The following is a 25,377-nucleotide window of genomic DNA, read 5'->3' on the forward strand; positions in this document are numbered from 1 at the left end:
CACCAGCGAAACCCCGGTCCTCTGTCCTTGGTTCTCGCCTGAGTTCCACTCCTTCCACCCCACCTCACCCCACCTGACACGGCATGTGACCCCATCTCCATCTCCGGTGGCCTGAGAAGCCTCCCAGGGCCATTTATGCTTGGAAGGTCTGTCTCCCTCAGCCAAAGTGCCCAAAGCCCGCATTCCTGCAGCTCCAGGCCCTCCCACAGACTGCTCCCAGGGAGCATTCTCAACTAATCAAATGAACTGCTATCACTTTCACCTAATCCTACTTTGTCTAAACATGAAATTTCTGAAACTCCTGTCTGCTCCTTCCCCCCGCCCCACGGTCATTCCACCATGGGCCTTTCCTCCAAATTTGCTCATCTCTTTGGTTTCCCCTTCAAAGATCAGTATTTCATGTTTGTGAGTTCACTGCCTGTGAACTCACCCTGTGGAACTTCTGTAGCTTCTTTACCTTTCCCATTAGACAGTGGTATCCTGTGCTTGGCATGTAGCAGACGCTCAGTTCATGTGTGCAGAATGAACGAACACATAATGAATGAATGAATGATACTGGTTAGTCAGTACCTGAGGCGTGTTTTCTGGGCAATAAATATGTAGTAGACCAGGTGTGGGCTGGCTTATATGAGAGTGAGAGGAATGAGTGCACTCTGTGTTGCATCTGTATATTTTTGCATTGTAATTTACAACAGGAGTACACTGTGGGTGTGCAAACATACCATACATATACATATGTGCAGGGTGTGTGGGGACCTGTGCATGAGAGCCTCTGTGTGTCAAAGGGCTGCCATGCTCAGGCCATCAGGATAGCAAGCTCAGTTGTCGGTTCCTCCCCACACCCCCAGCTCATGCCAGGTAGAAGAGGCTGCAGTGAAGATGGGGGTGGGCTGCCACCACCGCTCCCCCACCCTGAAAATTCAAAGTTCTATGCTGCCCAGGGAGGGAATGTCTGCAGAAGAATCTGTATGTGGCCCATGAGTCCCTGAGGTGAGCCCCCTAAGGTCCACTCTGCTAGGGAGGTGGTAGTAGTGGGGAGGCAATACTGTACGATATCACATGGAACCCTTGGCCATCAACACGAGGAGAGGTTTGAAATAAAAGAGACTAATCCAATTGCATTTTTTAAGTGTCCACATGTCTAAGTCTCTAAATTAAAGACGTGGTTGGTGCATGTCCCACTGGCCCAGGACTGTGAGTACTGGGAGGCTGTGCCCAGCGCCCACTGGTGCTGGTCCTGGTGTCTTGTTCTGCCAGAGCTGAAGCTTGAAGCTAAGGTAAAAGGGTGTAGGGGGAGGAAGCAGCTGTCCCACTTGTCCTACTCTCTTGGCCAAGGCTAAGAAAACTCTCCCTGCCCCTCCCCCAAGGAACCTTTCAGTCCAGAAAATTTCATCCCTCCCCCTTCAGATGTTTAAGGATTTGAAAGTGAGAGGTGGGGAGAGGCTCATTTGCATGTTCACTCACTCTCCCTGGCAGAGGAGTGAACCACCTCCCCAAGTCCCTCAAAATAACCTCCCTCTCCCAGGAACCTGAAACCAAAGAAGCCATCACCACAGAAGGCCCACCCTGCTGTAGGCCAGAGAGGCCCACACCAAGGGCTCCCCTCCCGTGTCCTTATAGACACATCGGGGCACAGATTCAGTGGCCCAGAGCCACTTGGCTCAAGGAATTGAGGTGCCTGGAAACCCTTAGTAACGGGTGGTGAATTTCACCCCACCCCACCTCATCACTGTACAGCTCTAGTCAAAGTCCGCTCATAGGGTGGCAAGAGCTCCGCCCCCTTGACTCCCTTCGAGGCTACTGTAGGTTCCCTGGCTGCCAGGGCCTGTGCTACTTGGGCTGAAAGCAAAGCCTCTGTGAGAGCATATGGCCCCTGGATTCTGTGTGCAAGTGTGTGTGTGCCACCGGAGGGAGCAAGCAAGCGAGGGCGCCTACATGCCCCCTGCCTGCAAATGCACACCTCTGGCTCTCTGTGGTTCTGACTTCATTTCAAAACAAAACTAGCAAAACACAAGTGGTTTGGGCTGCTCCTGCGTCACCACAGCTGGGCCCCCTTCTGACGTAAAGACCCTTTCTGGGGTTGTCACTGGAACACGTCAAGCAGTGGCCAGCACCCACCTACCTGAGCCTCCTCTATAGGAAGCCACTCCTATGTGAAAGCCATGTCCACAATCTCCGTGAGTGAGTTTAAATGTACACCAGTTCACCTGAGCCAGTGGCTCTCACTGCATTGGTAGTAACACGCAAGGCATTTTCACACACGCCAGGAAACATGGGGGCCAGATGGTCAGCTGGGCTACAAAGCTGAGTTTTCCTCCTCCAGTTCTTTGTCCCCTCTGAGCCAGCTCACTCCTAAAATACCCAGTCCCCCATGAAACCTTTCTGGAATTCTCTGGAAAGGAAGTGACAATTTCCTTCATGCCATTTCCCACTCCCTCAACACTCCTCCCCCACAACCACAAACAAAATGGAAACTACCCCAGGAATAGCTGTACCCTCCACTGAAAAACAGCCCCTCCTCAAGCTAATAGTCATCCAGCAGCAAATTTGCGTGCTGTACAAAGTGACAAGTGGCATGTGTTTTTAAGAGACAGAGGGCCAGAGTCAGGGATCCAATCTCTAGCCATGGACGGAGCAGAGGTAACCCATCCGTGGGTTTCCCACACAACCTTGATTCAGATCACGAGCTGAACTCTCCTTGAGCAAATGCCCAGTGAAGGGGCCTCAGCCACAGCTATTTTGTCTCCTCTATTTCTTTCTTTCCACCACCTCCTCCATTTGACATGAAATCAGGAAGAGGGTGGGGGAAAATAAAGGTTTTGCAAGCTGTGTTGTTTGGGGTTTCTCTGTACTTATTTACAAGAAACCCAGTTTCCCTCAGTCACTGCCTGATTCCTGCATAGGGCTTGTCACATCTCTGGTGGTGAGGCGGGCCCAGAGCTTTTCTCTAGCTGCCCCTGCCCTTTTTCAGCTCCAATCTTGTCCCTACATTCCCAGGCCCTGAGGTGTCCCAGTGGAGGGGCAATTAGGGCTGCAGAAGATAGCAGACCACAAGTAAAGAGATGTCCCCTCCTCTTTCTCCAGGAGAACCATCAGCCCACCCACGGTGTGTGGTATACACTGTCCAGTTTGAGGGAAGAGGAGGTAAGCCCTCTCCTGGCTGAATCCCAACAAGATGTGTGACCCTGGAAAAGTCAGCCATCTTTCTGGTCTGTGGTTTCTGTCATTTTTAAAGCCGGTGAGGGCTGAGGGTAATCTAGGCTTAGCAGATGCTCACCAGGAAGTCTTTGAAAATTAAAAAGCACTCATCAAAATGGTGAGTTTCAGGTGACCTCCCAGAGAGCAAGGGAGGCTGGAGACCCCATGAAGCCCCCCCCAAAGTACCCCCAATTGGCTCCAGAATATAGGATGGGGCTGGAGGCTTCCAGTTGTTGGCTTGAAAGGGGCTGGCTCCTTGCCTAGGTTGGGGGCCCCGCAGGGAGGGGCAGGCTGCTGTGGTTGGAGGAGTGCTCCCAGTCCTCTGTCCTCACCACCTTCACCCCATCCTAGCCCTTTAGGTTGTGGTTATGTGTCAAGAAGAGCACAACAGAAGCCCAATAGGGGAGGAGGGGTGGAGGAAGATGACTGAAAAAGGGAACCTATTTCCCGAGCTTCCCTGACTCCTAGGGGCCTTGCCTGAAAGAGCCAAAAGCACATTCCCTGGAGGTGCCTGTGGCCACCACATCCTTGTCTCTATCGCTCCAGGAACAGGGAGGAGCCAGAGGTGCACTGAGTAAGATCTTCTGGAAAGTAAAGGGCAAGCTAATGAGTGGGAGAACACACTGCAGGGAAGCAGGGCAAAAACAAATCTGGGGCAGCTACTGAACTCCAGTATGGAGGGCTGCCAGCTAGAGCCTAGGGGGACCCCAGAAGTCCCAGCAGACCATAAGGGCATAGGCCTTCCAACCCTAAGATCCAGCTTTGCCTTATGGTTCAGGACAGTCCCCTTCCTCCTCTGTGAAATGGGGATACCCACGCTTGCTCAAAGAGTGGTTGTGACAGGCCAGTGAGTTAATGTAGGTGAAAACTTTCTGTTATGTCCCAAACATGTTTTTCCATTTCCCGGTCTGATTTGTGTCTTTTTAGCTATGATCACTCATTAAGTAGTCAGCATATCTTTACCTAGATGGACAGGAAGAAAGGGAAATGAAGACGGTGCAATGAAATGAAAATGGAGGGGGGACATAACCAACAACCATAAAACTTACGGCAGAGAGAGGAAACCAGCTTGACTATGGGGAGAGGGGACTAGCTGGGGAGTCAGGGAGATCAGCTGGATAAGTGCATGTGCCCGACATATACCAGGCAGCGGAATGTGAAGATATGGAAAGCAACTGGGAGTTATTGCGGATTCCTGATTAAGAGAGGGGCACAAAGCAAGCAGTTATTTAGGAAGATTGGTTTAGTCTGATGTATGTGTGGAAGAGATGAAAGGAGACCAGGTGGGGCAGCTGGAACCCAGGAAGTGAATCCCTGAGCCACCCTGAAGGAGAAAAATGACAGAGTATGGAGTAATATCGTTGTTGTAGCGACCCCAAGGTATACAGCCTGCTCTGGCTGTAAGAATGTTAAGAGATATGAAGTGATTAGGGCAGGTAATATGGCAAGAAGATGAGTTCAGCTTGGGCATTTTGAAGGTAGGATTATCTCAAAAAACCCAGGATTAATGGAGGAAAAAAAGAGGACCCAGGAATTAATTTTCTAAACACAAACACACACAGACACCTTGACAGGCCTTCAGTGGCCAAAGGAGCAGGCCTGGCCTGGTGAGGCTGGCAATCTGGACAAATACTGTGGCAGAAATTCGCATGTGCTGAATGAAAAATGGCTTCAAATGGCACACACCCCACCCCACCATGCCCCCAGGAAGGACTGCTTGCTTCCATGGGATTGTGGGGAGTTGAAAGAGGGAGGGAACAAAAACACTGACCAAGCAGATGGGTGGCTCAGTTGGTTAGAGCATGAGCTCTGAACAACAGGGTTGCCGGTTTGATTTCCACATGGGCCAGTGAGCTGCACCCTCTGCAACTAGAATGAAGACAACGAGCTGCCACTGAGCTCCTGGATGGCCGGATGGCTCAGTTGGTTGGAGCATGCGCTCTTAACCACACGGTTGCCTGTTCGACTCCCGCAAGGGATGGTGGGCTGCGCCCCCTGCAACGAAGATTGAACAAAGGCAACTGGAGTTGGAGCTGAGCTGCGCCCTCCACAACTAACATTGAAAGGACAACAACTTGACTTGGAGCTGATAGGTCCTGGGAAAGACACACTGTTCCCCAATAAAGTCCTGGAAATACACACTGTTCCCCAATACAGTCCTGTTCCCCTTCCCCAATAAAATCTTTTAAAAAACGAAAACAAACACTGACCAGAGACTGATTAAATCCATTAGTGGGTCTTTTTAGAAGCTGGGGTAATCTGTGATTCGGCACTGACAGTATATTAAGACATAATTTTTACTGAAGGGACAGTGTCTTTTGTCAAAGCCCCTGCCAGCACGTGTCCTAGAAACTAAGGCCAAAAAAAAGGAAATAAGGCAAAGCCTTCTTGCTCAGATCTAGGACTCCCCCAGGTAGGGGGGGGCACACTGGGTTGGCTGTTTGCTTGCTTCTGGGTGCCCTGCCAAGTGCACTCTCTCCCCTGGCCACTTCCCAGGTCAGCAAAAGCAAAGGGAAATCCAGTGTTCCCTGTGTGGAGGGGAAGGTGCAAGGAAAGATGAGGTGGAAAGACGGCCTGTTGTGGGGTGTAGGGGGGATGTGGACACACAGGGAGGGCAGCCTCAGCTCTGATGTCACCATGAGCTCCCAGGGGTCTCCTTCCCTCTCACTCACAGTGCTGAAAGCCTCTCCTTGATTCAGTCCCACAATATTGAAGTTAGAAGGGACCTGAACGATCATCATATCCCTCTTATCATCCAGCGGCAGTCACTGACTTCCCGAGGGAGAAGTGACTTGCTCAAGATCACACAGCTAGTTGCTGTGACTCCCAGGGGATCTTTCTTCCTCCTCTCTTCATTGTCTCTCAGCATCGTCAACAAAGCCAACCCTTTTCCTCTGGTGAGCATCAACAGCAGCCAAAGACCCAGGGCTGGCAAATAACAATGAGGCCACGCATGTGCAGAACACACTGAACTTTTGCAGCAACTTCCCCACCTCAATGCTTTTATTCACACTGTCTCCTAGGCCTGATATATCCTTCCCCAATTTCTGCGACTCCAGTTCCCACACAGCATCAAGATCTGAAGCAAATGCCTTACCTGCTTTCTCCCCACCTGGTACATTCTCTCCTCTTCCTCCTCCTAACACTTTAGCTTGACTTCTTAGACTAATGCAGGGATCATAAACTATGACCCAGGAGTCAAATCCAGCCTGCCATCTGTTTTTGTATGGCCTATGAGCTAATAATAGTTTTTACATTGTTAAAGATTGGGGGAGAAAATCAAAAGAAGAATGTTTGTTTCACATGAGAACTATACAAAGTTCAAATTTCAGTGGCCACAAAGTTTTATTGGAACACAGCTACTCTCATTTATTTACGTACTATCTGTGGCTGCTTTTGCATTATAAGTTAGGTTGTTGTGACAGAGTTCGTATGGGCCACAAAGCCTAAAATATTTACTATCTGGTCCTTTGCATGAAAAGTTTACTGACTCCTGGACTAACGGTTTTACTCCCTTCAGTGTGAATGCATTCATCAAGTTCATTTCTGAGAAGACTATCACAGAGACTCAAAGGTGTCTGGAGGGAGGTGTGGAAGACCAAATACAAACTTGGCAACTTTTCATCACAAAGAAAGTCCTGGCCCTTTCTTTGCCCATGGTATGACCTTGAGCAAGTCACTTCTGTTTTGTGGGCCTCAGTTTCCTCAGCTGCACAATGAGGAGGTTGGGCTCGATGGTCTAAGGTCCTTTCTAGCCCTATGACTGAGAAAGTCAGCAATCTGTTGCATCTCCAACTCACACAGTTTTGAGTAGGCACAATCCTGATAATTTTCTCTCAGAACACGAGCTTACAGAAGATTCTCCTGCCCAGCTGTGGTTTTCCGCTGCCAGTGTGGGCCTCCCTGACTCCATACTCACCCGGCCCGCCCCACCCTTCCCTTCTGCTGACCTGTCTGCCCTTCTCTCAGAATTTCTCTCCCTGCAAAATGAAGATGGCCTTCTCCGAGAGAGCTTCCCATCTGATCTGGTGGGCCAGAAGCCTCCATTTTTTGTATGGGGGTAGAGGCAGGGAAAGAAGGGCTCTCAGCTCTCACCAGCCTCCTAGGGCCCACAGCCAAAAGGCAGGAGGTAGGGCCAGCTTTCACCGCACCCCTACTCTGCCAGAGGAAACAGCCCCTCTCTGCCACTTCCTGTCCCAGGGGTTTCAGCAGTTTCCCCTTCAGGGCCTGCTGGCCCTCCCAGCCCCGCCCCCGCCCCACACAGGTCAGAGAGTACAGAGAAGGGAGGGGCCCTTTGGGTGAGTGGGGAGGATCCCTCACAGGAAGGCTGAGGAAATAGTTGTCTATACAAGGGGACACCCCAGCAGCTCCTCTGCCACCTTGCTTGGGCTAGAGGAGCAGGGACCTGGGAGGGAGTTGGGGCTGTCTCCACAAACCCTCTCCTGTTAGCAGACGGGAAGAGGTGAGTTCATCACCTTACCTAGCATTTTACCTTGGGGACACAGTGAGCCTGGCCTTAGAGAATTGGCTAAGAGATTGAACTATAAATGCTGAGGTCAACGTCCACCTGGGCTGAGGACCAGCCCTGGTGGCTTCAGATGGAGGGGGTGGGTTGAAGCAAGAGCCTGAGAAAAGCGGCCAGTAATGGGGGTTAATTCGGAGGGGCAGGTGACACTAAAATCAATGTTACTTCACAATTTTGCATGATATTGTCCGTAGCACCAATGGACTGAGGCAACAACGGAGAGCAAAGTATTATATGTGGGTCAAGGGTACTGGTATTTTTCTGGGTGATAGAATAGGAAGCTATCACATTCCATAGCCAAGCCTGATTTGGTGTGGTGACTTCCACTTGTAAATGCCTCCCAGATGCCCTTGCAAGGTGGGGCTCCTAGCAGTGGGGCTCTGTGCCCGTGAGGAATCCTGTGGACAGGTGACCAGCTCTGCCAAGCCTTCCCAAGGCTATGGGTCAGAGGAGCAGTAGCACCTTAAGGCCCTGGACCTCTGCCCAGTTGCCAGTCCTATTGAGGGCAAAAGTCCATGATGATGGTTCTACAAGCCTTGATGCCTGGGATAGGGGCCTAGTAGTGGATAGACACAATCAGCTTGGTTCGCCTGAGGTAATATTTTTCCACGAGGTTCAAGTAGTAGTGAGAGAAGCTAAGCTGCCCCCAGAAATGATGGTTCTGGGCATGCCAACAAAAAATGGATGGGAAGATGATCTTCATACCTCTCTTGGCGCTGAGAGATCATCCATCCTTTTGTGCCTTTGGCCAAGAGCCCTGCCCAGCCAGGCCTCTTGTCAAAAGAGCAGAATCCCGCTTTCCCTCTTCCCACTCCCTCCACAGCCCCCCAGGGCAAATAGGACCCAGCGACCCAGTAATAGGGCCTTATGGCCTGGGAGTGCCTGCTTCCACACAAGCCTGTTTCTTCACCCCTGCAGCTTGCAGTAAATATTGCTTCACAGCTGGTATACAGGATGCCAAGGAAGCCTCAGAGACAACATCTGGATGTGCACCTGGGTTCCTGCCAGCCCCTCCCAACATCTGCAGTGCAAACGCAGGGCCAAGGTTTGGTTACAAGCCCAACTCAAAGCTGGTGGCACGTGTTTGGAAAGCACATCTAGACTGGGCGGAGGGGGTGGAAGCACTTGAGATCAGTGCCAGCTCAGGGCAAGTGCTTGTGGTGTTGGCACTGATCTGAGCTAGTGCTGGACCCAGGATGGCGGTTGTGGTGACTGTAACCTCGGCCATGGGCCTGTTGGGGGAGGGACAGAGGGGAGTGGTTACCTGTTTAAATGTAGGCAAGATTTTCTTTTGCACCCTCTGATAGCATTTCAAGTTGTTCCCTCTGCTTTTGGGGAAGGGGGCCAAACAGTAAAAGTTACAGGGTAACAGTGTGGAGCACAGGGATGGTGGCAGGGACCTACATTGACTGGGTACAAGCTGTGGGGTGGTGTTGTGCCAGGCTCTTTACTACGTGGGCTCTGTCCTTTACTTCTTACAACAGCCCTACAAAGTAGTTAGTCAGCTGGGGTTTGAGCCCAGGTTCATTTCCAACTATTTTGCCCTTTGAACTTTGTTTTCAGTGAAATTTATTTTGGTAATAATCCTGCTGTGTTAATAGTTCCATTTAAAAAACAGCAGAAGTAGAACAAACCATCAACAAAACAAAGTGGCAACCAACAGAATGGGAGAAGATATTTGCAAACATCTCCAATAAGGGGCTGATATCCAAAATATATAAAGAACTACAACTCAACAAAAAAACAAACAATCCAATTAAAAAGTGAGCAGAGGACATGAACAGACACTTCTCCCAAGAAGACATACAAATGGCCAACAGATATATGAAAAGATGCTCAACTTCACTAGCTATTAGGGAAATGCAAATAAAAACCACAATGAGATATCACCTCACCCCAGTCAGAATGGCTGTCATCAACAAGACAAATGTAACAAGTGTTGGAGAGGCTGTGGAGAAAAAGGAACCCTCATACACTGTTGGTGGGAATGCAGACTGGTGCAGCCACTATGGAAAACAGTATGGAGGTTCCTCAAAAAATTAAGAATAGAATTACCATATGACCCAGGAATTCCTCTTCTGGGTACCTACTCAAAAAATGTGGAAACATTTACCCATAAAGATATATGTACTCCTATATTCATTGCAACATTATTCATGGTGGCCAAGACATGGAAACAACTGAAGTGTTTTTCGATAGGCGATTGGATAAAGAAGATGTGGTACATATACACAATGGAACACTACTCAGCCGTAAGAAAACATGAAATACTGGCATTTGTGACAACGTGGATGGATCTTGAGATTATCATACTAAGTGAAATAAGTCAGACGGAGAAAGTCGAAAAGCATATGATTTCACTCATATGTGGCATATAAAACTGAAAGCAACATTGGAACAAGACAAACAAATGAGATACAAAATCTCACAGACACAGACAACAGTTAAGTGGTTACCAGAAAGTAAGGGGGTGGAGGAGGGGTAGAAAAGGGTGAATGTGGTCAAATATATGATGATGGAAGGAGATTTGACTTTGGGTGGTGACTTGAAACCTATATAATTTTATTAAACAATGTCACCCTAATAAATTTAATAAAAAATAAAAACACCATATTTCCCATAAGTATATATACATACACAAAATTTAACAATTTCTAAGGAGAAAAAATAAAAATAAATAAAAATTAAAAACAGCAGAAGTGAGGCTCAGAAAAGATTAGGTAACATGACCAAGGTACCACTGCCTGCCAAGATTGGAGGCAGAACTCAAACCCAAGACTGTGTAACCTCGATCCTGCAAAGTCCATGCTTTCCCAACTGCCCCGTGCTGGTCAGCATGTGCTCAGATCCCTAGCTCAGGCCTTGCTCACCCAACTTTGAAGGTTCAGAGGCTCTATGATGCCCTTTCAACAAAAGCTTCCCAAGCCTGTGTCCCATCCCCCTTGAGGCCTCAATTTCAACTAAAGCTACATGTTATAAGTGAATCCTAACTTCCTGGGCCAAGTCTGTACCAAAATGGTGACAAATTGAGCCCCTGTGGCCAGCTGTGGACAAAGGGTATTGTGGAGCAGGAGGCTTCCAGCTCTGTTATGAAGGAGGCTGATGCTATTCCTGCACTTCAGGGGCCTACAGTTTCCAGAGAGCTCCTGGCTCCAAATCTGGAGTGGCCACGGTACGGTCCCTGCCCCAAAAATATACACTGGCTCTTGGCTTACACATAATGTAAATGTGAGTTCTTATCTTGGGGTGTTGGTTCACATGTTTATTCAAATATTTATGGAAAGTCAGCCCTGAGCACCTCACAGGTGTCAGGCCCATGGCCAGGGGTTTACCACTGGGTCCACCCTATTCTTCTCTGTGGTAGAACTTCATATCTAAGTTCTCAGTAAGCTGGGTTAGCCAATCTGCCTGAACAATATTGCTGGATTTTTTTCCCCCCGAAACAATATTATAATAAATCTCTCTACAAAACTGAGCTCCAGAGGTTGGGGGAAAATTGGGAGTGACTGTTAATGGGTATAGAGTTTCTATATAGGGTGATGAAAATATTCTAAGATGGATTATAGTGATGGATGTACAACTCCCAGTATACTAAAAGCCACTGAATCATACACTTTAATTGGGTGAATTATATGGTATTGAACTATATCTGATAAAGCTATTACTTTAAAAAACAAACAAACAAACAAACAAACAAACAAACAAAAATGAGGCCCAGAGAGGGGTAGCAGCTTACTCAAGGCTACTCACGAATTGATGGAGCAGCTCAGGCCAGACTCCAGGTTTTCTGATTTATGACTCTGGGGCTCTTTCCCCCTATCAGCCTCCCTATAATCCTAAGCAAGGATAACGGCCAAGGTTCAGTGAGTGTGCAAATCAGGGCCAGCCCTATGTGTGAGGGCTGGCAACTGGACCTAAAGCAACAGGATAGGCAATGGAAAATGCTCTAGAACAGGAGCTTTAATTTAGGTCTGCCATGAGTGTGGCCATGCCCCTATCTGGACGCCAACGTCCCCATCTGTAAAGTGAAGCAGATGAGTTTGGTGACCCCTTGCAAAGGTTTCGCCAGCTCCGAGGTTCTAATTATAAAGCACTGCAAGATGGAATAGAATGGCATGTCAGCTATATGGTTCTTCTCAGAGTGCTGCAAGAGGCCTTGGACACAATTAGGTGTTCCAATCAATGCTCCTCACTGCTAGTGATGACCAGGACTTTGCCATGAGAGATAAATTCTCTCACACAATTCTACTGGGCCTTTCTCCATGGTGAGGGGAGGGGGTAGCTTGGTCCTGGTTTCCTTGCCAGCAGTGCTAGGTGGGAGAATAACCTACAATAGAAACCAATTGATCATGCCCTTTGGAAACGGCAGGAACCAGGTTCTTGGCCTAGCAGGCAGCCCCACCTTGTGCTGAGCTTGCCTCCACGGTGAAGGGAGTGATCACTGATGGACGCTGGTCTAACTCCTGCTGGACAGGATGTTTCCACATCAAGTCCCACTTCCTGCAGCAAGGCCTGGCCTCCGGTTCGCCCCTTCTCCTGCCATCTGGTCGCCTGCCCTCTGCCCCCTCCCCTTGCTCGGTGTTTACAGGCTGCCCTATCAGCCTGGGGAATCTGGGCCTCACCCAGCTGGCTGCCCCGCCCCACCAGCCTGCCCAGGGCCCTACCTGCTGTGGTTTCGTCACTACAGGCAGTCTGGAGAGCCCCCACTCCCCACCCCCACAGGAAGGGGGTGTGGATGAAGGCTCTACTGAAACCTGAATATTCATAGTGCTTTATCCACCTTGCCCAAGCTGGGGGAAGAGCATGCTTTGTTTCTTCTATATTGTCATGTCTGTCTTCAGGCTGCAGGGGCAGGATTGAGGTACTTGGGCTGCTGAGGGGACTCTGGCTTGGAGTGCCCCTCAGCTCTTTTGTTCTCAGCCACTAAGAGATGAGTGGGGACAACACTGAAAAGGCTCTGAGAGGACAGGCAGAGTTTTTTTGTTTTTTTTGTTTTGCTTTGTTTTGTTTTAACAGCAGAGTACTGTAACCACTCCAAGCTAACGGTGGGGAGGAATGAGGAGCTGCAAGGTAAGTGTGGTGGAGGAGGAAAGGCCGGAGAATCCATGGGCATGGCCTCAAGCAATCCATGCCCAAACTTCAGAACCTCATGTGTCCCACGCTGCCTCCATCCCACCCTGGGATCTGCTCACTCACCCAAAGTCCAACAACTTTCCCCCAGAACATAGGGCTTAGATTTAAACCAAGGAAGGGGACAGGATGGGGACAGTAAGCAAATGAACATGTTGCAGGTAATAGATTTATTTCCCTTCCAGCATTTGGAGTAAGCTGCTGAAAGTCCAAGTTCTGACCAGTCTGTTGGCAGGTCCCACAGGGACAGGGCCTGCTTGCCAAAGCTGACCAAGCTCCACAGCAGGAATCAAAGCCATAATCCAAACCTTGCTCATCTTCCAGGGGTTTCCATTTCATTCATTGATAAATCAATTAAATAGACAGTAGATTGCAACATTCACACTTAAGATAAAATGCCATACTTCAAAGAAATTTTTATGAGACTGTGTACTTCTAGGTGTATAGCAAACAATTCAATAATTTGGGGCACTTGAGTGGGAAAGTTTGGAAAAACTCTGCTCAGGCAATTTTGCCATTAATGGGCTATGTAACAGGCATGTCTTGTCATGTGGCTCTTGCAGCCTAGGGCCTCCCTCCCCCCTTTCATGCTACCCAGAGCTTCTCTCAAGCTTACTGACCTTAGTAGCAGCCAGGGCTCCACAGGCCGCCATCCCATCTCCCCAGGAATGATTTTCCCACCATTCAGACATATAAGCCATTTAATGTTCATGTGTTAATGAGTTAATATGTCACCTCTCTCTTGAACATATTTTCATTTTAAAACACCATCTGGAGCTACCTTGCATTAACCTAAGGAGTGGCTCCAGAGCAATAGGGTAGGTGAGCCAGGGGTGTTTCTTGGTGGCTCTGCCTCCCGTCATACCATTAGCCACGGAGGGACAAGGCCTTCACCATCTATTCCCAAAGCCTATGGTCTCTGTTAGGAATTTATACAGAGTAGATGTGAAAGCCTTTGAAAAAACTAACTAGGCATGGTGCAGCAGAAAGCCCACTTGACTGGGTGGAGATTAAGTTCCAGTTGTGGCCCTGCCTCTGCCTACCTCCTCCCTCAGCTTTTGAGCTGGTACCAACTCCTACTCCAGGGCACATGTTTAGATCTATGGCTATGGCCACACCAGCCATACTGGGCAGAGCTCTACAGTCCAAACTCATCTGCTTGGTTTCCAAAGGTCCTTTACAGTCTGACCCCACCCTACCTACTCAGCCTTGTTTCCCATGATTTCCCAACTCAAGCCTGGGCTTCAAGCCCAGTGGTCTCCTCATGGTCCCCTGAGGAAACATTCCAGGCTCATTGACAGAGTTTCTCAGGCTTACCATGCCCTTGCTGCTCTGTTTCGGTTTATCAAATAGTACCCATCCAGCAAGGTCCCAACCAAGTTCCCCAAACCCATGAAGCTAGTTATACCCTGATAACTAGAGTTCACACCCATGGCGTCCCCTTCTCTAAACTCCCGTAGCCCTTAAATTCCACAAGATCTCTTAATCCCATGTCTTGAATTGTTCTTTAATTATTTCATGTGTCTGTCTTGTTTCCTCAACAAGCAGTAAAATCCATGGGATTAAGGCCTATCTCATCTTCTCCTGACTCTAATGCAGACATGGGCATTCATGAATTAAGACCATGTAAATTCTCAGCCTGAGTAAGATCTCTAGAAAAGAGACCCCAGGTCCTGATAGGTATAGTCTAGGGGTGGGGTTAAGAATAGTTAGAGGGCAAAGGTCTCCAGGTTCAAACAGTACTTGTTCACTTTTGCTGCAAGCCTCTGTTAGGGGAAACACATAACAGCTAGAGCCATTTATTCCGAGCAGCATCTAGAAGGCAGCTGATGATCAATCAGGTCATCATCAAAGCACTGTCTCTTTGTACAAAATCAGTGCTTCTACCCCAGGGATACTGGGTACTGATTTCATTACTGGACCCTTGGAAAAGACTTCATGATGCTGGATTAGTTTTAAAAGCTAAAATGATTCAAAAGAATGGGATAGATGGATAACTATATGAGAACAAGCTTTTTTTTCTTTTTTTTTTTTTTTTTGTAAAGAGGCCTTTTGTTGTCTAGACAGACAAGACTGAAAAAGGATATGATTGACATCTGTAAAATGATGTATGGAGCAGATAATCATGGACCCATTTACCAAAAATGGACTATTCTCATACACTGTTGGTGGGATTGTAAATTGGTGCAGCCACTATGGAAAACAGTATGGAGATTTCTCGAAAAACTAAACAGAGCTGCCATATAATCCAGCAATTCCACTTCAGGGTATTTATCTGAAGAAAACAAAAACACTCTTTCAAAAAGATATATGCCCCCCTATGTTCATGGCAGCATTACTAGTAATAGCCAAGATATGTAAGCCATCTAGATATCCATCAGTAGATGAATGGATAAAGAAAATGTATTGCACACACACACACACACACACACACACAAACACACAAATATTATTCAGCAATAAAAAAGAATGAAATCTTGCCATTTGTGACAACATGGATGGACCTAGAAGGTGTTATGCTAAGGGAAATAAGTCAGAGAAAGACAAATACTGTATGATATGACTTCCATGTGGAATCTAAAGAAAAACAAAATAAATGAATAAACAAAAAACAGAAACAGACCCATCGATATAGCGAACAAGCTGATGGTTGCCAAAAGGGAGTGGGGGGATGGGAATAAAACATAAAAGGTAAAAAAATAATAAAAAGTAAAAAGTAAAAGAATGTTAGGAACAACATATATAATTATAATTTAGAACAGGCCCAATCAGTTCTTTACAGATATAATACTCAGATATTTACAAAAGGCCATAAATATTAGTTTGGTGCATTACAAAAAATGGGTTATAAATGCAAAGCAAATAAATAGTCCCATTTTGCAAATCCATAGTAAAGTTAAGGAATTTTTTAGACTACCAATGAGAAGATTAAGCAACTTCTAAAATGACAGTAACATCAGGGTCATCCATGGTTATAAAATAAGACCACAAAAACACAGCCAAACATATCTATTAAAGCAATTAATAAATTCAGATATAAAAAAGATATCAACAATCTGATTCTAAAATTCATATGGAATTGCAAATGACTTAAAATGGGGGAAAAAGAAAACAACTTTGAAAACGAACAAAGTTGGAGGGCTACCACTACCTGATTTCAAGAATGATTATAAAGCTACAGTAATCAAAACAATTGGCAATGGTATAAAGATAAACAAATAGTTCAATCAATAAAACAGCATATATAGAGGTCAGAAATAAGCCCACATATATAAGGACAATTGCAGTAGACTAATGATAGCTTTTTCAATAAATGGGGATGGAATAATTAGATATTCATATGTAAAAAGAAAAAAAAATGAATTTGGATCCATACTTTTCACCATACAGGAAAATTAACTTGAAATGGATCATAGACCAAAATGTAAAGCATGAAACTCTAAAACTTCTCAAAGAAAATAGTAGAGAAAATATTCTTGACTACATGAAGAGTTCTTAGATACATCCATAAAAATAAAAATTGATTAGTTGGACATTATTGAAATTAAAAACTTCTGCTCTTCAAAAACACTGTGAAGAGACTGAAAAGACCAGCCACAGGCTTGGAGAAAATCTTTGCAAAGCATGTCTCTGATAAAGATCTTGTATCCAGAATATATAAAGAACTCTCAAAACTCAACTACAAGAAAAATAAAATACAAGACAATTTCAAAATGGGCAAAAGATTTGAACAGACATCTCACTAAAGAAGATATATGGGGGCCGGCCCGGTGGCTCAGGTGGTTAGAGCTCCGTGCTCCTAACTCTGAAGGCTGCCGGTTCGATTCCCACATGGGCCAGTGGGCTCTCAACCACAAGGTTGCCAGTTCAATTCCTCGAGTCCCGCAAGGGATGGTGGGCTCTGCCCCCTGCAACTAAGATTGAACACGGCACCTTGAGCTGAGCTGCCTCCCGGATGGCTCAGTTGTTGGTTGGAGCGTGGGCTCTCAACCACAAGGTTGCCAGTTCAATTCCTCGACTCGCGCAAGGGATGGTGGGCAGCGCCCCCTGCAACTAAGATTGAACACAGCTGCCGCTGAGCTCCCGGATGGCTCAGTTGGTTGGAGTGCGTTCTCTCAACCACAAGGTTGCCGGTTCGACTCCCGCAAGGAATGGTGGGCTGTGCCCCCTGCAACTAGCAACGGCAACTGGACCTGGACCTGGAGCTGAGCTGCGCCCTCCACAACTAAGACTGAAAGAACAACAACTTGAAGCCGAACAGAACCCTCCACAACTAAGATTGAAAGGACAACAATTTGACCATTGTTCCCCAATAAAGTCCTGTTCCCCTTCCCCAATAAAATCTTTAAAAAAAAAAAAAAAAAAAAAAGAAGATATATGGGTGACAAATAAGTACATGAAAAGATGTTCAACATCATCATTCTTTAGGGAAATACAAATTAAAATCACAATGAGATACCAGCGCACACCTGTTACAATGGCTAAAATTAAAAAGACTGCCCACACCAAGTTTTGGCGAGGATGTGGAGTAACTGGAACTCTCATATACTGTTGGTAGGAATGTAAAATGGTGCAGCCACTTTGTAAAACGGCTTGACAGTTTCTTCAAAAGTTGAACCTACAATTTCTGTATGATTCAACCAATGCATTCTTACGTATGTAACCAAGAGAAAAAGACATATATAGCCATAGAAAGATTTGTACAGAAATGTTTATAGGTAGCAGCTTTGTTTGTAATAGTCAAAAACTGGGAGGGGAACCCACCAAATGTCCATCAACTGATAAATAAATAATGTATGGTATATCCGTACAATAAAATGGAATGAAATACTGATGTATATAACATGGATGGATCTTAAAATAAATAAATATGCTGAATGAAAGAAGCCATACAGAAAGAATACATGTTATAATGATTCCATTTTATATAAAACTCTAGACAATGCAAACTATTACAATGAGTAGTAAATAAGCTGTAGAGCTCTAGTGCACAGTATAGTGAATACAGGAAAATAATGTATTATAATAATTAAACTTGCTAAGACACCAGATCATTATCACCATCACTTAAAAAAGATAATTGTGTAAAGTAATAGGAAGATTAATTATCACAATGGCAGTCATATTACAATATATAAATGCATCAAATTAACATGTTGCACACCTTAAACTTACACAGTTATATATCAAATATATTTATAATTAAAAGAGAAAATGCATACTAATCAATAGTGACAGAAAGCAGATAAACAGTTGCTCATGATGAGCATGAGGGACGGCAAAAGTGCACAAGGAAAGTTTCAGGGTAATTGTTTCACAAGTATATACATATGTCAAATATTATCAAATTGCACCTTTTAAATATGTGCAGTTTCTTGTATGTCAATATTACCTCAATAAAGCCCTTAAATAAAGAGAAAGTAAAAGGTCCCCATCCTGGATAAAATAACAGCAGCAAACACTTACTGTGTAATTTTACTAAGTCACATTACAATGTAATTTAACTATGGAGAATTTTATTTTGTAACAGCAGTAAAGACAAAAGAAGCAAACACCATGTTCTCCTAGAAAACACATTCCTTGGTGCCACCAGTAGAGGCAAATTCTGAACCTTGGGACTCACTGAGTGTGCTGATTCTAGTGGGTTTATGTTGTGCTATCTTTTGCTCACTCTCATGCCAATGTTATTGTCCACATTACTTGGAATGCCCCTATAGCACAGCCCACGCTTTTTCTTTCCTCTTTTGAAAAGTCATCTGCCCTCTCACTTCCAAGAAGCCTTCCCCAGTGAAGCTGAGAAGAAGAATGATCTTCCTCTAAATAAGCCATAGGCCCCATCATCACCCAATCTATAAACCTGAGGTGCCATAGGCTGGTTGGCACTTCAGCTATGCCTGCTGTGGGGCTAAGTGCGTATGTATTACTACAGCCCTAGAATTGGGTTTAAATCCTTCACAGCAGAGGACTGGGCGATTCTGTGTGTGCGCGTGTGTGTGCATGTGTGTGTGTGTCTGCATGTGTTTAAGATTAGCGTGGCGCCAAAAGTGGTCACCTAATGAGACAGGTGTTTTCTGTGCATGGATTCTCAGAGAATCAGCAGAGCTGAACTAGTCTCTTATCCTCTGAAGGCATTATGGGAAAAAAGATATTATCTCTTAAATGTATGTCTAAGTACCTCCTTGTTATCAGGTCATCAGGAATTTGGGGAGGTTAAGACTAATTGCCCACTCTCCCATCCCCCGAGGCCTAGCAGCTCTATCCTGAGGGATGGGAACCAAGGGACTAAGTGAAGTGGCTCAGGGGTGGTCCAAGGGTGATCCAGTTTATCCTGGGCCTCCTGGCCCTGCGGGTGGCCACAGGCTCTTCAAGTGAACAGTGCATTTGATAGCAGATGGAACCTCTAAGTTCCTTTCTGGGAATGGGAATGTCTAGGAACTCTTCTGGCCAAAGGCAGTACCCCAACCACAACCCCAGGGCTCTGGGCATTGGGCCAGACTGGAGCCATTATCTATTCTAGCAAAAGGAGAGAGAAAGTGAGCAGTGTTGGCCAGTTGGCTCCCAGAGGTTAACATTCAGTAGTGTAAGAACAACAAACTGATGATTGCTAAATATTCGCCAGTGGTAGAATTTGAGTCCTGCCCTCAGAGGAATTAACTTACTCTGATTCCTGGACCAAATGATGCTCAAGATGAAAGTGGTGAAGAGATAAAGATGGTAATGTTAATCAAAATATTAAAGACTTGACTTTCACTCTTCACCACAGCACTGTCTGCCACTAGGAAAGACTATATCACACACACACACACACACACACACACACACACACACACACACACCTTCTTCTTCCACATCCCCTCCTTATCCTCTGTGATGGGAGCATTAGCAAAAAGTTAGCAGAAAGATCTGGAAAATCTCCGTTTTGGTTTTAGAAATGGGTATGACGTGCCCTCCAGCACTGCCAAAGAAGCAATTGATCCCTGGAGCCTGATGAAGTCAAGGGTGTATGAAGGGGAAATGATAACAAAAAGAACAATAATAATAGCCACAAGAATAATAAGTTAGCATTTATTGAGTGGTTACTATGTGCCAGGCACCATGCTGAGTGCTTTACATGCATTTTTCCCTTTAATCCTCACTCCAACCCTATGAGGTGAGCACTGAGACCCAGAGTGGTTAAGTGATGAGCCGACGGTCACACAGCCAGTAAGTGGTAGGTTTGGGATATGAAAGCAGAGAGTCTGTGCTATTCCCCTCCTCTGGAAAATATGCTTCTCATATTGGGTTAGACTAGAAGAGGAAAGGAAGCTTCAGGAAGGGCAGGTGGACTGAAAAGCAGCAAGTGCCAGAACCGGAACAAGAAAATGATCCATCAAGAAAGTGGGATCCTAAGACAAAGCATACTCAACCAGAGCAAGGTTGCTTCTTGCTGGTCTGTCTGAAAAATGTTCTGGCACTTTCCCTTGCAGACCCTCCTGCATGAAACACCCTTCCTTGCTGCGCAATCCTCCTTCTTACCCTGGAAGCAGGCTGGGGTCTCTTTGCAAAGAAACTCACTTAGGACACAATTTCCCAGCCAAGAAGTCAGGGCACTCTGGTGTATTCCTGCGGTGTTGCAGTGTCCTAGGGAGGGGGCAGGACAAAGGGGCAGTGAGAGAGGAAAAGTGATGTGTGGAGGCTGTATGTGTATGTAGGTGTTTATATCCAATTAAACCCAACATGGGCCAAGTCATCCATCTCCACCCAGCCACGGGAGACACAAAAGCAGCAGAACAAATATATGGCTAAGTTTATGCCCTTTCCAGGTGGTCTGGGTAGCAACACGTGGGACTCTCTAGACCCTTTGGTTCCCAGATGGATGAGAAAATAAAAGTCACTGTCCTACACCCAAACCTCTGGGCTTCCAGAGAACTCCCAGAAGCCTGGGGAAGTTGGGACCCAACCAGCCTGTGCCTGCCATGAACACCAGTAGCATGTCAGTCTTCTTTTCCCTTTGGTGCCCATCTTTCTTTTCCCTCTCTTCTTACCAGGGCCTGTGTGTGTGTGTGTGTGTGTGTGTGTGTGTGTGTGTGTGTGTGTGTTGGGGGGGTTCAAAATGAAATCCCCTCAGCTTGGGTGGCAGGGAAAACCTGGCTGTCCTTTGTGTCTTATCAATACAGGCTGGTCTCCTAGTCTGGGCCAGCTACTTTATATCTCCTGGAATAGAGATTGGGGTCTGCACGGAGCTGCCTGCTAGCTGACCTGGTCTTTTATGTGACATGCATTTGCCAAACCAATTATCCAGGCTTCCAAGGTCAGTCTATGGCCAGGGAAGGGAGAGAAAGGTGTGTTTTCTCCCCTTTCTACCTACCCAAATTTCCCCCATGTTGCCCCACCCCACTTCAAGGTCTAGCTTGAAGTGCAGCTCTCACAAAGCCTTCCCTCCCTCCTCTACCTGCTGCTGACCTCAGAGCCCTGGCTGCCTCTGGCCCCTGCTCCAAGGAGCACAATTACCACCTGACCAACCATTGGCCTAGCTGCTTGTCTCGCCTCTGATTGTTTCAGTGTCTTTGTCATCTCCCTCCACCTCCTTCGCACCTCCCACATAGCACCTAGCACAGGTTGGGCACACAGTAGGTGTTAATAAATGTCTGTTGAATCGAAACTCAGCAACCCTTATGAGATCAGAACCCTCATATGCTCCTCAACCAGCAGTTCCTTGGCAATCAGTGCTGGGGCCCAGGCTACAGGGCATTAGTGGCAGGGCCACGATTACAGGCCACACGAGGCTCGGCAGCCGGAGATTTGCAGGCAGGTTGGTGTTGATGAGAAAAGCCCCTGACCCCTAGGAAAGCGCCCATGGGATTCTGGGTACCTCGGGTGAGTTTCTTTTCTCCCCTGCAGAACTAGTTTTCAGTCTGCGAACCACAAAGAAAATAAATTGGCAGTGAAGCCAGAAACCTCTTTATAGTTTAGAAATCCCACAGAGATAAGCAAGCCCAAGTTGGGGTCAGACCCAAGACTGAGGAGAGGAGGCTGCCCAAAGCCCTTCTCAGCTCAGCAGGGATCTTTGGGAGATGCAGGGGACATGACAGGCATGGGTCCTGCCATTCCCGGGACTAGACGGGTGTTTGGGGTTCACCCTAAATAATGCCAGCCTGCCCTGGAACCCAAAAAATGATGCTACTGAATGCTCGTCACCTGTAACCCATGCAGAAACCAGGTCTCCCAAACCCAAGGACAGGTCCCTGTCCAGGGGAGCATCCAGACCTGAACCCAGCCAAGGGTCCCCAGGCAAGGCGAGGCCTCCATGTCTGGGGTACCTAGCTCCCCACACTGGCTTAAGGATTCCAGCCTGGCTTTGACTTATGGTTATTTATATAGATGACCTAGCCACTCTCCCGGGCCCCTCTCACATCTCCCACCCCAACTGTAGCCCACAGCAACCATATATACAATCTGAGAATGTGGGCAGTGTCCTCTTCACTGACATATTTTCCTCACTGCCACTGGTGCCTGGTCTTGGGACTAGCTCTTAGTAAATGCTTGCTGAGTTGAATCTGAGCGTTACGCACTGCATTAGGCAATATCACCACGCTAGCCCGCACTTACTGTGTGCCATACATGTTTCTGATAAGCAACTTATGTGTATCGATGTATTCAACCTTCAACACAACCTTATGAGGTAGGTCCCATTAGACAGATGAGGAAACTGAGGCATGCAGTTGACTGGGATCACAAGGCTAGTAAATAAGGAAGCTGAATTTAGATACAGACAGTCTGGCTCTAGGGATTGGAGGGAAAAATGAGAAAGTTGGGGGCGGGTGGTGAGGACCAAGGCCAAGCTTAGGAGCAGGGATTTCTCTGGGAAAGCACTCTCCTCAGCCTTTGTCTGGCAGGGCCTCTTGGGGACAAAAGCCCTGATTTTTGCAGGCTAGGGGCATTTTTGCACATCCTACCAATCAGGCCCATGAAAGACAGACCACAGCACCCTTCTTTTTAACTCCCAACATAGGATAGAGGCGACAGAAGCCACTGTGCTACCACTTAGCCCTAAGTAGGGGGAGGGTGGGTTACAGGCCCCCAGCTTGTCCAGGGGTGGGCGCCAGTTCCTGAGCAACGAGGGAGCAAACAGTGCAGCAGTGGGAGGAATGCCAGACATAGTTGCAAACAAGCCACTCCTTCGGCTCACAGTGGAGGCTGGGTGAGGGTGGCAACGTGGAGCCTACTCAATGCCCCCCTCCCCCCACAATACATCCCAGCCTTTGAACCCAGGCTCAGTGACAACCATACGCAAGGAAGCCTCTTCCCTACACCAGCCGGCATAGGAAGTCATCCAGGATAGCTCAGTCCTTCACTTAATTCAAGATAACTCCCTGGTAGGCTGTTTCTTCTCTGGGTCCACTGATTTAATGTGAGAAAGCGCCTTACAACTGGTTAAACTCTGTGTAACTAACTGCAGGGCATTCTTGCCAGGCATATGTGTTCCCTGGGCATTTTCAATGCCAAAGGGGAGAGCTAGATCTGTTCCCTTCACCCCCCTCCCACCTGGCACTCAGGCCAGGGGTCATCTCACGGGGTGAATCCCCGATGGGCGTGCCCACCAGCTGTTCAGAGCCCAGCAGTGGCGACTCAGGCCCTGGGGTGGTGACCTCACTTCCGCTCCTACCTCCCCACCTCCCCAGCACTCCTCCCATTTGAGGCCCCACCAGGCAAAAATCGAGAAGTCCAAGGTTAACTGTTCCTCCCCACTTTAAGAGCTAATTAAAATGATTAGCCACAATGAACTGTCAAACATTAACCAGAAGAAGCTGCAGGACCAGACAGGCCTTAATCTCCGTCAGAGGGATGAGGGGCAGGAATCAAACGGCTATCAAATCCCCTGGCTGGGGCGCAGCCAGGGAGAACCTGGCTTAGCCAGGTGCCAAGGGGTCAGGAGGTAACTCTGGTCGGAAAGGCCATGGCCCCGCACACAGTAGTGAGGAAAGGGCGGCAGAGTTAAGTGCAGTGGAGGGACCAGGAATTCATAAGGGTACTACCGCCTCAGCAGTCTCCAAAAGCACGGCGCTGTCGGCAGGGGATCCCGAGCTGTGTGGATGCGGACTTCCCCAGCCGGCAGCTGAAGAGGGAACAGAGAAGCGGGAGAACTCGGGAGAGCAGCGGGAACGCAGGAGCGGGAAGGCAGGCGGCTGGCTCACACGCAAACTCCAGTCCCCGCCAAGAGGTCTCTATTTTGGCGATTCAATTATTCGTGTGTGTGTGTGTGTGTGTGTGTGTGTGTGTGTGTGTGTGTGTGTGTGTCTTTTACCCTAAGACGCCTGGCCCCAGTTTTTGTGTGTGTAAATTACCCTACGGCGCCTGGCCCCAGAAACCCTATGGGCCACCGGATAAATCTTAACAGCCCCGCTACAGTCCCGTCCGACCTCCTGCCCTCGAGCACCCAGCTTCTGGAGGCCTGCTGTCACGACCGAACCCGTCAAGGAACCCGGGCTGCCCAGGGCACGGGAAAACTAGCCCCCCCACCCCGACTCGGAAAGTTGATTCTGCTTCTAACCCGGGATCAGGAGCCCAAGTTCCCGAACACACACACACGGTGGGGCGAGGCAAGGGCGGGACTCAACACGCCGCGCTCTCCCCGCCTTCCCTGGGCCCCCCAACCCCTTCACTCTGGGGCCCCGGCGCCCCGGATCCCTCCTTCAGGCAAACTTTTCGAGGTCCCCGAAGGCTCGAAGAACCCGCGCCATCGACGTACCTGAGGCGGAGTGGGCTCGGTCGCCCGGCCAGGTCTGTCGCCGTGCTCTCCTCCCCGCTCCGGGGGCCGAGACACGGGTCCCCAGCCCCGCCAGCCCGCCTTCTCCCCTCGGAAGCCTGGCCGGGCAAGTGGCGCCGGGACTTCGGCGCCGGCGAAAGGAGAAGTGGAAGTTGAGCGCGGCGCCGCGTCGGTCCTCGCGGCCGCCCCCTCCCTTCTTCCCTCCCTTCTCTCCTCCCTGCCCGCCTGCCCCCGCGTCCCCGCGCCCGTGACTCACCTCGGCGCGGGGGCAGGCCGGTCGGGGCGGGTGAGGCGCAAGGGCTCTCCCACACGTCGCGCCGCCAAAGGCAAGTTGGAGGGCGAGATGCAAATACCAGGTGAATCGGTGGCGCCCCGGAGAAAACGACTCCGGGGGGCGGGATGGACTCGGGCGGGGGGGGCCAGGCCGGCGGCAGGGGCGGCGGGGGCTCCCGCGGAGGGGGCGCAAGCCAGCGGAGACCTGCGCTGAGACAGCCGAGCGAAAGGGGAAATTGCACCAGAGCCACACACGTCCCCGCAGGCGGCTGCTGGGGCGGGCGCGAAGGAGGCTGGGCGGGAGGGAGGGAAGAACAGGAGGGAGGGACCGACGGGAGGGACCGCGGGCTAGCGGGGTGGGGGAGGGCGCGAGGGAGGGAGGAGGCGTCTTGGTGGAAGCAGCGTCCCTCCATCGGTGGCCCGCTGCAGGCGACAGTAAAGCAGGGAGAGCCGTGCTAGGTGGGTCCCTCGGTCTGTCCTTCCCCTTTAGGCTCTCTCGTCCCCA

The 25,377-nt window shown here is 48.3% G+C and overlaps 1 protein-coding gene across 5 annotated transcripts in view; it reads right to left on the reverse strand.

The window, feature by feature from the left end:
• Positions 1 to 25,152, reverse strand: part of ELF4 (E74 like ETS transcription factor 4) — a 41,329-nt gene extending 16,177 nt beyond the window's left edge. The window contains exons 1-2 of one of the 5 annotated variants that reach the window (XM_074323928.2): positions 24,856 to 25,141; positions 24,582 to 24,721 (exon numbers count right to left, since the gene is read on the reverse strand). The gene's annotated coding sequence lies outside the window, so the exon portion shown is untranslated. Of the gene's footprint in view, positions 1 to 4,969; positions 5,125 to 24,581; positions 24,722 to 24,855 lie in introns of those variants that run through there. The other 4 variants (XM_074323927.2, XM_074323926.2, XM_019716999.3 and 1 more) reach the window with 4 other exon arrangements.
• Between the last annotated feature and the right edge of the window lie 225 nt (positions 25,153 to 25,377).

The sequence above is a fragment of the Rhinolophus sinicus genome, chromosome 18 (genome assembly GCF_057876585.1).
Source record: "Rhinolophus sinicus isolate RSI-liver-muscle chromosome 18, RSI-T2T, whole genome shotgun sequence".
Taxonomy (NCBI): Eukaryota; Metazoa; Chordata; class Mammalia; order Chiroptera; family Rhinolophidae; genus Rhinolophus; species Rhinolophus sinicus.